The 12205-nt window shown below is 35.3% G+C and overlaps 1 long non-coding RNA gene across 1 annotated transcript in view; it reads left to right on the forward strand.

Moving 5' to 3' along the window:
* Positions 1–433: 433 nt before the first annotated feature.
* Positions 434–12205, forward strand: part of LOC122912539 — a 371418-nt gene continuing 359646 nt past the window's right edge. Inside the window, exon 1 of the long non-coding RNA XR_006385654.1 lies at positions 434–447. This is a non-coding gene — a long non-coding RNA (uncharacterized LOC122912539). The remainder of the gene's footprint in view (positions 448–12205) is intronic.

Genomic DNA, 12205 nt, shown 5'->3' on the forward strand with positions numbered 1-12205 from the left:
GGCTCAGTGGGTTAAAGCCTCTGCCTTCAGCTCAGGTCATGATTCCAGGGTCCTGGGATAGAGCCCAACATCAGGCTCTCCGCTCCTTGGGGAGCCTGTTTTCTCTCTCTCTCTCTGCCTGCCTCTCTGCCTACTTGGTGATCTCTCTTGGTCAAATACATAAATAAAATCTTAAAAAAAAATTCACTGATTTTCATCCTTAATATAAATGAAGATTAGTTTGTGCAAATTTGTATCCATGTAGATTCTATGATCATTATTTCTTGCATTTTGTCTTAATACCATGTATTTATTTAGTAGCTGTGTTAAAATATCTTTAACAATATATTTAATTTTACTATGATATAGTCAATTTTTATATTTTTACTCTTGTTTTTTAATTATTTTTTTTTAATTCTTTCAGTGTCAATTTTATTTGGAGATGTATGATAAGAGATAAACTGACTGGTAAGTGACCTCACACTTCTTAATATGATGCATTTTTTAAAAGTAGATATTCTGGCACCATTAGTCCTCAAAGCTAGAAAACAAACCTATGACTTATGGGGATTATAATATTCTATTCTCTATCTGCAGAGAAATATTTTTTATTTATCCATCACTAAATAATATGAGAGGTGAAACAATTGAATCTGCAGAGTGGCAAAAAAAAAATTGAATTAAGTGACTTAGAGAACACTCAGTGTGTTGTCATAATCATATTTTAGAGGAAAATGAGGGTCCATATGAATGAAGAGACAAAGGAAAAATGAACTAACTTGACAGGAACAATGAATTATTAACTTCTCTAAACAATGTGATTTACTTAGATTTTATATATTTTTTTATTTCTTAGCACCCCATGAAAAATATGAAATGTCTCTGAAATTTTCTTCTCAGATAGTGCTTAGAAATATGGAAATGAATGATTCATCCTTGTTCCAGAATTTGAATGGTATTAAGTATTTAGTTTCTTTGAAGTATCAGAGTAATAGAATCCTGTCAGAAAATGTTAGATTTCCTAATATTGTAGCATTCACATTTAATAATCAAGTTTACTAGAACTTATTAATTCTATCTGGGAACTAATTTCAAATTAAGTATTTTTCAAGAGTTGATTTAATAATTTTAATAGCAGATTGTATTTCCTGTTGCTGTTCACATAGCATTCAAGTTGAAAAAAACCATCACTGTAAAGTCACAGGTTTTAACATAAACCAAGGGAAATCTCGTTTCTTTCCTAATAAATAATTTAGATGTTCTGTGGATCTATGCTCCTTATGAATCTATGTAACTTAGCTGAGAAGCAATAGAGAAGGAAGAATTTATTCTTGACTTAAATGTATAATAAATCAGATGAGTTATTCAAGAGGAATTGTTGGTGTTTTCATCTTTCTTATTACTTCATTGAATAATGAAAGATATCTTAGGAGAGCCATTGAAAATAGACTTACATATAATTTTCAATTATGATTTAGAAATTGGGATTTATATTAATGTCTGTGATACTTTTCTTTTACACAGACATCTTAACAATACATTTTTAACCATCTTCTTTGAATATAAGAGGAAATATTATTAGAGGAGTTGAAATAGGCTTATTCTTTACCACCTTCCCAGCCTATTAACATTTTATAGTAAAGTTTATTTGCTCCCATAGCATTTCTCTTTTAAGTTCTCATTTTGCAAATGAGACAATGCTATCTGATATCACCACAAGCAAATATGATAATGTTGAACAATTACAACCTACATTCTAAGTGTCCATTGTGAATATGGTAGAATATAAAGAAGTTATGAGTTTTTTAAAATGGCCCATGAAAACTTGGAGAAATTAGAATAAATAATAGTAGAAAAGAAATTAAATCAATGAATAGAAAATACAGAAGTTTCAAATTCAGAGACCAAGTCATTGTGTATAAACAAGTGTATATTTATGTAAATGTGCTATGTATAAAGTAGAAAGGGCATCAGATAATATGTTTGGTTATTTAATGTATTTTAAAATTAATTTGATTCTTAAAATGAACTATATGGGACTTGTTGAGACATTTTTCTTGTAAGTATTTGACACGTGTTTGTTACCTTAATTAAGCAGTATCTGATTGGTAGTCATATTAGAGAGACCCATAATGTAGGAGATTGCAGAAAAAGTCTGTAAGACCTATTGAAATTTAGCCTGGGAAAAAACTAGACATTAACCAGCCATGTTGGTGAATTTGAACAGCCATTAATGGGCCCAAAGAAGCTGCTTTGGGTTTTGATTCTTTCACCTCTCGCCTTTCAAAAAGCCAACTATTTTCAGTACCAGAGTATCTGTATTTCATTTAACACCAAATTAAGGAGTAGATAAGTCTATATGTTAAATCAAGAGAAAAAGAATGGCTTATTTGTGGTACTGAACTGCAAACATGAGAAATTGACTAACATATGATTGAATACTTCACATGGATAAGAGAGTACATTTAACTTTTATAGGTAACCAGCTATTTCCTAAGCAACTATATCATGATGAATTCAAATGTCAAGAATTATTGTATCAAAGCCCTGCTTCTGGGTCTAAAATTACTCCCTCTTGCAATTGAAGAATTTCTATCTGTTTTGGATATTCTTTGATAAATAAATCCTGATGAACAGGGAAACAGTTTCTCTAAAGTAATTAGTTAAAATTTCTCAACCACACAGCTCTGACTAAAATTTGTTTTCTTGATAATGGCATGTAGCAATAAAATGTTTAAAAGGATATATGAATTCACTATAATAATCAGCACTAATCCAGGTTTACATTTGTCATTAGAAATTATGACTGAAGACATAATTTGGCTGTTGGTACCATTTTAAGTGAGTGAAAGCTTGTTTGTAAATGACATTTTGTAGATATATCATCTCTTGTGGCTGTAAAGCCTATAAGAGCAATGACTCTGGTTTGCTTTTGAATCCTGAGAAAACAACATATTTGAAATAAAACATACTTAAGAAATGTTTGTCTTAATAAATCAGCTATATTTTTTGAGGGTAAGACTCTGCGTAAATAGAGAGCCTTGTTAATATTATTATTATTATTATTTGATTATAGCATATATAAAACACCATCCCTGGTTTTGGTAAAGAATATTATCACATATGTTTAAGAGCAAGAACTCTGGATCCAGAATTTTTGGGTGATAATCTGGCTCATCTAATGTATATGATCTTGTGCCTCTCTATGTGACATTTTCATCTTTTCAAAGTAGTGAATAAGTGGGGTGCCTGGGAGGCTCAGTGGGTTAAGCCTCTGCCTTCAGCTCAGGTCATGATCTCAGGTCCTGGGATCCAGCCCTGCACTGGGCTCTCTGCTAAACAGGCTCCCTGCTCTCTCTCTCTGCCTGCCTCTCTGACTACTTGTAATCTCTCTCTCTGTCAAAAAAATAAATAAAATCTTAAAAAAAAAAAGTAGTAAATAAGGTTATAATGTGCTTAGAGATGTCCCTCTCATAAAGTAAACATTATATAGTTATTCACAATTACTATTATTGTTTTCATTGTTGCTGTCATTCGAAATCAGACATGTCTTCTATGCTTAAGGGGTTCTTATTCTACTAGGAGAGACAGGTATAAACAAAACTAATTATAATAAAAAGTATGCTATGTTCCAGAAACTTCAAATAGAAAGAATACTAGAAGAGTACCTAAGGAGTGAGAATTTGGACTTGTCTCACAAATGAGGTAGTTCTTTAGCCTGGTGCAGAATGATTTCACATTAGTATCGAAGTATCAAATTTCTCATGTATACTTCAGCATCAGAAACCAGCAAGGACAGTGTTCTAGGAAGATGAACTAAAGAAATAAACTAAAGAGATGACAAATCAACAAAACAGCATTAGCCTTAAATGACTTTTAAACAGTAATTACTAAATATCTCACTCCTAAAAATCCTTTTATGTCATTTTTTTGCTAGCATTTACTCTTTAACTTGGTTTTCAGTGCCATTCATTGTCAAATTCCAATCCCCCTTTCCAAACTTAGCTCCCAGTATTCAACACCTACCAGTCCAATTTCATTTTATGCAGCACTATTTTTTTCTCTCTTTTCCTGAAGATACTGTAAATTTGTACATTTTCCTTCTACCCTGAAGGCCGTTACTCCCACTCCTGCACGGGTCAGAACTCCAAAGCTGTCTCTGATGTTTTGTGTCATTTCATGTTTGGAAGATAGACGCCAAATACAGATGCACACACCCCACAACACAATGTTGTAGATTACATTATCAACTTATTTCATCCATTTCAAGGATAGAGAGTATTTTTAGAAGTGAGTTTGGCCACCCAGAACTGGAACAGATGCAGCCTATTTCAGTGTGCATTCTCTAGGCCTCCAAATCCTTCAGGGGTAAGGGCTGGCATGCATCTGCCAGTGATACTGGCTGATTTGAGAAGCTTAATTTCTTATTGGGCCATGATTCTTACATAATTGTTGTTTTCATTACTATCATAAAGAATTATACATATAATTTATATTCTTCCATTTGAGAGAAACATTGATTCCTACATTCTAAACTAATCTCAGTAAAAGTGAAGGGGTTTCATCAACTGGGAGGAAGCAGGAACATGGTTCTGAGTATTAATTGCATTGAAATTTCCAGCACTGCAGAAAATTCAAATGCCTCTATACACTATCAGACATTTCATCTTCCAGTTCCCGTAGACTTTTCTTTCTTTCCAGCCAGACTCCATGCTGGGGACTGCAGACCAGTAGATAAGATGCAACCTTGTCTTCATGTATGTCATGTTGCAATAGGCAACACAGATCCATAGCCAGCTAATTCGAATGATAATCTGTGTCACCATATAGAGACAAGCACAGAGTGCTCTGAAATCATGTAAATGAGACATCTCATGGATTGTATGGGAAGGTGAAGTGCCTTGGAGAAGATCACGCGTGAGGTTTCTGTATGAGTTAACTAGGTGAAGAGAATGGAGAGACCATTCCAGTAAGATGGAGCTCCATGTTAAAGTTTCCTTTATTAGAGTATAATACAACCAGAAAACTGCATGTAACTTGCTATTCTCATCTCTAAGAGGCCTCAAGGTGGAGTGCATTTTTATGCTTTAGAGTACAGCTCATAGTACCTCCTAGTTCAGCAAATGTTTTCTGATTTTTTACTGCACATATATCCATGTGTTGGATGTTACATCTAAAAAGAATGAATAGGTTGGTTCACTGAAAATATTTTGCTTAAATATGCATGTATTGTTTGTGGGTAGGTAGGTAGACATACAGACATTTAGACATCTTCTAAAGATTCAGTTTATTAAGGGTAATTTAGCTGTGCAGTCATATTTTGTGTGTGTGTTTTCACGATCTATACATTTGAAAACTTTCATTTGAGGAATGCCACTTTTATTGGTGACATTTGAGTGATTATCTTATTGACTCATAGTGTATTGATTTATGTGCAATGCTTTTTTTAGACATTCGATAAGTGCTTGTTGACTGACTGACTTTCTCAAACGTTTAAGATAAGAATGATGTATATAGCGAAGTCATTTTGCCAACAGGAAGCTAACTGGGTGCCAAGATTTGTATACAGTGTAAATCATAAAGACATGGACATCTCAGGACCGCCTGGAGAAAGCACACAGATGCACTTTTCCAAGTAACAGATTCACTTTTCTGCAGCTTATGGCTGGGAAAAAAGCTTCAGGCAGGACCAAGCAAACTATTTTTGAGACTGACAGTGAGTAAATCTATACTGTGTTTTCTATATTTTTATCATATTGTAGAGTGTGCCATGAAGCACTGTCTACATATCATAGACGTGATAGATGAGAGTGCATACTTTAGAATTAGACTGCCCTGGATAGAGTTGAAACCAAGCCTTCACAGTAATCATCTGTGTGGCTTTAGACATGTCTTTTAATTTCTATAGAGATTGGTTACATTGTAGGCTAGATAATGCCCATTCCTCCCTAATAATATGTCTATATTCTAATTCCTAAAACCTGTGAATATGTTTCCTGAAATGTTAGCAGATGTGATTAAGTTAAGGGTCTTGTGAGCAGGTGGTTAATACTGCATTATTTAGATGCACTCAGTGTAATCAAGAGTCCTGATTAGAGGGGAGCTGGAAGCTTGAAGTCAGAGACCAGACCCAGGCAAAGTGACAGAAGCAAAGGTCAGTGTGAGCCCAAGGAATGCAGGCAGCCTCGAGAAGCTAGAAAAGGCAAGGAAACTAATATAGCTTGGTCATCTAAAATTAAGCATAATAAAAACTAGTAGAATTATTGTGAGGATTAACTGCAATAGTAAGTGTAAAAGAACAGTCAGCAATATAGACTGTCAGGATTCAAAGAATTTAGAGCCCAAGCATATCTCAATGCTTGAAACTTCTCCTTGTTCACATAAGTAAGCCTTTCAGTCTACACTTTAACAAAGCATTTGCCTGATGAATTTCTTTCATAATGTAGACAGTACTTTGACCTTCCATGGGAAAGATAATAGTATTACCAAGATTACATATATTCAGATAAGAAAGTAGCATGTATTGAAAGCCCATGAAAATCAATACAATATGCTATTCAATGTTTCATATATTATTTTAACAACCTTAAAAATGGTATTTTTCTCATTGTTAAACATACATGTTGAGATCTACCTTAAAACTTAAATATAAAAGAATAGAGGTATTAAAGTGATAGTAAACCAACTCATAATAACTGAAAACTTCAAGCTACCATAAACATTTGACTGGACCTGAGGGCTCAAATGGTGAAATCAGGAACACACCTTATCCTCATTCTACCTATTTGCCTTGCTGTCTTCTGTAGCATCTTCCTTACAGATTGACTCTTACCATATGCAGATGAGGCTGTTATGTTACCAGCCTGGTAGCAGCAGTGACAAGAAATTATCTCTTTTCTAATCATTCTGGCCAATATTTTAAGCTTCTAATCATTCTGGCCAAATTTTGAGCTGATGGCTCAGGGACAAACCAAGGAGGAGGAGGTAAATGATTTGATTGATTGAACATGAGTCTATGCTCAAGCTGGAGCATCAAGGATGTATAAGACAGTGGTTGGAATGTATAAATGATTGACGATATGATTACTTTTTCATTTCAGAAATGAAAGTTTTGGTAGTATGGAGGGTGTTTCAGAAGAGAAAATGACATACCTTTAGGGAGATTTTGCAATAGTAGGTAATAGAGGTGAGGGTTATCTTTCAGACTCATTAAACAGAAAGCAGTCATCAGGGATCCTGAAGAAAAATTCAACTTTTTTCTCTATTTTGTGGTTGAAATAGGATAAAAAAGGAGAATTTACTTATTCAAGGTTGCCTACCCCATTTGGATATGTAATCTTTGTTTCTGCCTTATAGATCTGTCTTCTGTCTTTGGTTTGTTATGAAGAAAACTAATACCTAATTGCTTAGCTTCTCCAGGGGACAGCAAGTCTTCATTCTGAAATAAGTAGGACTTATTAAGCCAGATTTAGTTTCTTAAGGTCTACTTCACTAGGGGTATCTCTTTTTCTATTGGTCAAATCCCTTGCTCCCAGCCAAAAGCTCAGAATAATCTTTGGCTTGAGAGTTTTCCTCATTTATAGTCCCTAAAATGATCTTGAGATTTATTTTTTCTAAGATCTTCCTAACATTGCTCTTGAGATTTTGGCTGAGTTCAAGGTCTAAATAGTAATTTGTATTCATCCATTTAACAAATTTTGTTTAATATTTACTATGTGCTAAGGGCTGTGCCAAGTCCTAGAGACACTACAATGAGTAAGATAGTGCAAGAACTCAAAGACTCTAAATTGAGCGAAGTATACAGACAAGTAAACAGCAAATAAAAATAAGCCCTGGTAAGTGCTCTGATAGTGGCAGGCACAGGGTACAGTGGGAGACAGAGGAAGGACAGCTACCTAGTACTGTTGGCTGGGAGAGTGTGGAACTGGCTAGAAAAGGCATTGGGCTAGTTAACATTTAAATTGAGTATAACCGGGGGGGCGGCTGGGTGGCTCAGTGGGTTAAAGCCTCTGCCTTCAGCTCAGGTCATGGTCCCAGGGTCCTGGGATGGAGCCCCACATCGGGCTCTCTGCTAAGTGGGGAGCCTACTTCCACCTCTCTCTCTCTGCCTGCCTCTCAGCCTACTTGTGATCTCTGTCTGTCAAATAAATAAATTTAAAAAAAAAAAAAAAAAACTTAAAATAAATAAATAAATAAATTGAGTATAATCATAAAGAACACCCAGGTACTGAAGGGGGAAGATATATAAGTAGAGGCAAAGACTACCAAACCTTTACAAAAGTGCCTGATAAAAGGGAAACTAAAACAAATTTGACATGCCTGGGGCATAGAATGGCATTTTGATGCTCTAGGGTAGAATAGAATTGAGAATGGAGGGAGATAAGACAGGAGAGATGAAGAGGTATCAGGAAAGAAGGATCTGGAAAACCATAGAAAGGACTTTGGACTATCTGGGATATGAAAGGGTTTGTAATACAAGGAAGAAACAATCAAATTTCTGATTTTGAAACTAGCTCTCTAACTATAAAATAGACATTGAACTGGAGAAGGGTAAACCTAATGTTTAAGATTAAAGATGTAAGATCAAATAGGAGGCTGCTTACCCTAATTAAGTATGGTTGTGAATAAAGACTTGTTAAGGTTTGATATAAATAAATAGTAATGTATTTGCTTTCAAAATGTGTAAGTAAACTTGAAAAGGTGATATTTAAAGTATGCAATTTATAAACTTTAACAGTTTGAATTTAAATTTAAGTAATACAAATAAAGATATTGTAAAACTAATGTAATATTGTATGCTAACTATACTCTAATTAAAAAAAAGAAAGAAAAAAAAGCAGAAATATAGGTAAAAAATTATGTATGAAACATTTACATGCATACTATACAGCGGGATATATGCTAGAGTGTGGTGTTACTTTAGATTTTTAAAGTTCCTGCTCTTAGGTCATCCTATTGAGGGGGAAATATGATGTGTAACTTTGTGACCACTGTATAAGTACTATGGAAGTACTAGTAGAATGATTGACTTATTTTGCATAGAAGGAATCAGGCTCCAAAGAAACAGCAATTGTGTTTGGTCTTTAAATGTTTGTCTAGAAGATAAAGACCAAAAACAATATTAGTGCTTAAACAGAAGTCATGAAGATTTTTTATACCTAATTAATATCAAATTAGGTAGTAATTAAGGTACAGATGGTACAAGAATGAATATGGTACAAAAGAGATCCCAAGGGGTGCCTGGGTGGCTCAGTGGGTTAAGCCTCTGCCTTCAGCTCAGGTCATGATCTCAGGTTCCTGCAATTGAGCCCCGCATTGGGCTCTCTGCTCAAAAGGGAGTCTGCTTCCCCCTCCCTCTGCCTGCCTCTCTGCCTACTTGTGATTCCTGTCTGTCAAATACATAAATAAAATCTAAAAAAAAAAAATAATAAAGTAAAATAAAATAATAAAAGGAGAGAGATCCCAAACAACAAACTAAGAAGTTAAAATATTTCCCTTTAAACAATAGGAAGACATCAATGTCTTAGCATAGTAGTGACATGATCAGATCAATTTACTTGAAAGGGAACAGTGTTGGGAGTGATGAAAATGTCTGATGTATAAAAATGTGGCCAAACAGAATCCAGGGGCCATTGGTCAAGAGATCTGTCACTTGCTCCTAACTTTCCAAATTGGAAATTGGAAATTGTTAGAAGGTGGCAGAGGGTTAGTAAAATATCCTCCAGACCGAGAAGGCACTTTAAGACTGAAAAATGAAGGAAACCACTCCATACCATTTTTAAGGTGTTTTATTAAGGAAAATTTATGGTGGGGGATCAGAAGGAGGGAAGACCCGGGGGTACTTGGCCATTCTCTGCCCCCATTCTCTGCAGCTATTCTTCACCCAGTCCAGACCTTAAACTCCAGCTTTCCTGGAGCTTTCATGGTGTTAAGGTCATAGGGTACATGTTTAAAGTGGACTCTTCTGTCTGTCTGTCATCTCTACCAGTATATCTAAAGTGGAGCCTCTGTGAGTCCTTACGGGGAAGATCAGAACAAGCCTTCCCACATTCCAGTCAGGTCACAATTGCCTCCATGGGGCCTAGAACATGTAGAGAGGGAAGGAGGTCCTTGCGTGGGCAAAAATAAGATGGAGGGCCAAAAATGGAGCCAGTGTTGTCAACATTCTTACAGAAGTCTATTTTCAGTGTATTTTTTTTTTCCTTTTTATACCCACTTGGTAGTAGTCGTTCATGTCCTTATGGAAGTTACAGAAAGTTTTATGTATACATATGTCTCCAGAGACCTTAGTGATCCACAGTCCCTGACAGCACTGGTAGAGTCAAAATGCAGACCTGAATTAGGAAAATAACAATGAAAATGCATACTTAGAATGATTCAGGAGGTAGAAGTAGCAGAATTCACTGTCCTGTTAAATAGGGAGAGGAATGCTGGGGAGAAGGGAGGAGGGAAGCATGAAGACCAGGGAGATGAGGGAGGTTAGAGCAGTAATGGAGGTAAGAGATCATGTGATCTAGCTAAGGACCACATGATAGAAGCACAGAATCAATTTACCCAAAAACACATACCCTCCCAATTGGGAATGTATTTTGAAGGTATAGCTGATAGAATTTTTTTGTTGGGTTTGAGTCATTACTTCAACATTTGAGCAATAAACAATTTGATGAATGGTGGGGCTACATGTTATGTATGGGATCACTGGGGTATAGAAGGAGCATGTGTAGAATAGGACTACAGAGTTAATTATTACAATATATGTATTTACTTTTTCTTTGTATATTATTAGTTTTATTATCTTTTTTCTTCTATAATGCAAGCTTCATATCAACAAGGACGAATTCATCATCTACTTCAAATTATTAGGATGTAGCATGATTCAGGATGCCTGGGTGGCTCAGTCTGTTAAGTGTCTGCCTTTGGCTCAGATCATTATCTCAGGGGCCTGGGATGAGTCCCTCATCTGACTCCTTGCCCAGTGGGGAGCATGCTTCTCCCTCTGCCTCTGCTGCTCCCCCTGCTTGTGCTTTCTCTCTCTCTCTCTGACAAATAAATAAATAAATAAAAATCCTAAAAAAAAAAAAAAAAAAAAGAGGTAGCATGATTCATAGTGGGTATTAATAACTATTTGTTGAATGAATAAATTTACCAGATCCTCTTTGTTTTATAGTTTTTTAATTTAACCTAGATAAGTTAGGAGTGACGTTTCTAGAAATAGACCATGTTCAAAAATTAGTTTCAGCACTCACAAACTATTTAACTCTAGGTTACTTCATCTCTCTCAGCCTCAGTCTCTTTATCTGTACTAATTACTTTAAAAGACTAATAATAGTCCAACCTCATAAAATTCAGACGGCATAAATTAGTACATGGAAAAAATTAAAATAATAACCAGTAAGTAATCACATGTTGAAGGCACGTTGCCTATTACAACTGTTATTTGGAGAAAATTCATAGGTAAACTATGTTTGAAGATTGTTACTCTACCTATGTGAAAGGAGATTTTCTTTGTTAAATAGTAATCACAAAGCACTGCACTTGAGATACGATTATATACATTAATTATCCTTTTTAGGTATTTGAATAGTAAGATGGTTTAATAACCAAAAACAAGTAAATAAACTAGCAGCAGCAGTGTGCTAAATCTTATTTCTGGTTTTATGAATATGTAGGTGTGCCTGTATCAGTGGTGGAGTGGAGGCATGGAAGACGGAGAGCAAAACAGTACTCAGAGACCATCATTGAAGTATTCTCAATAGTGTGATTTAAAGATATTTTGGATTGAGTTTGAATCAATTTTAAATTGGTCTCCTCTGAGAGTTTTCTCCTTTAGTCCTAAAAATTTGACTATTTCTGAGACTCGGACTTGTGAGAATGTACTCTCAGTATCTCTGAGTGAAATATGTATCTGTGGCTTTCCATGCCATGCCTTCCATCCCTGCAAGTACCAAGAGAGGCCTTAGAGAAGTCTTTGTCCCTCTAAGAAACTAAATGACACACCTGCTCTTCCTTAGAAAGTGAAACTCTGTAGATAAATGTTGAATGTACATTCAACTTCTTTACGGTTCTCACTCCTCTAAATGTGCAATGGTAAAGAACTATCTCAAGCAGAAAGGTGAGTCACCTTACAAAGCCCGTGACTGCAGGGATAATTATTCTTCTTTGCCCTGCAGGTCATTTATTATGGATGAGAGATACACCAGACTCACCCCATAATCATATGCTATGC

This window comes from Neovison vison, chromosome 7 (assembly GCF_020171115.1).
Source record: "Neovison vison isolate M4711 chromosome 7, ASM_NN_V1, whole genome shotgun sequence".
Taxonomy (NCBI): domain Eukaryota; kingdom Metazoa; phylum Chordata; class Mammalia; order Carnivora; family Mustelidae; genus Neogale; species Neogale vison.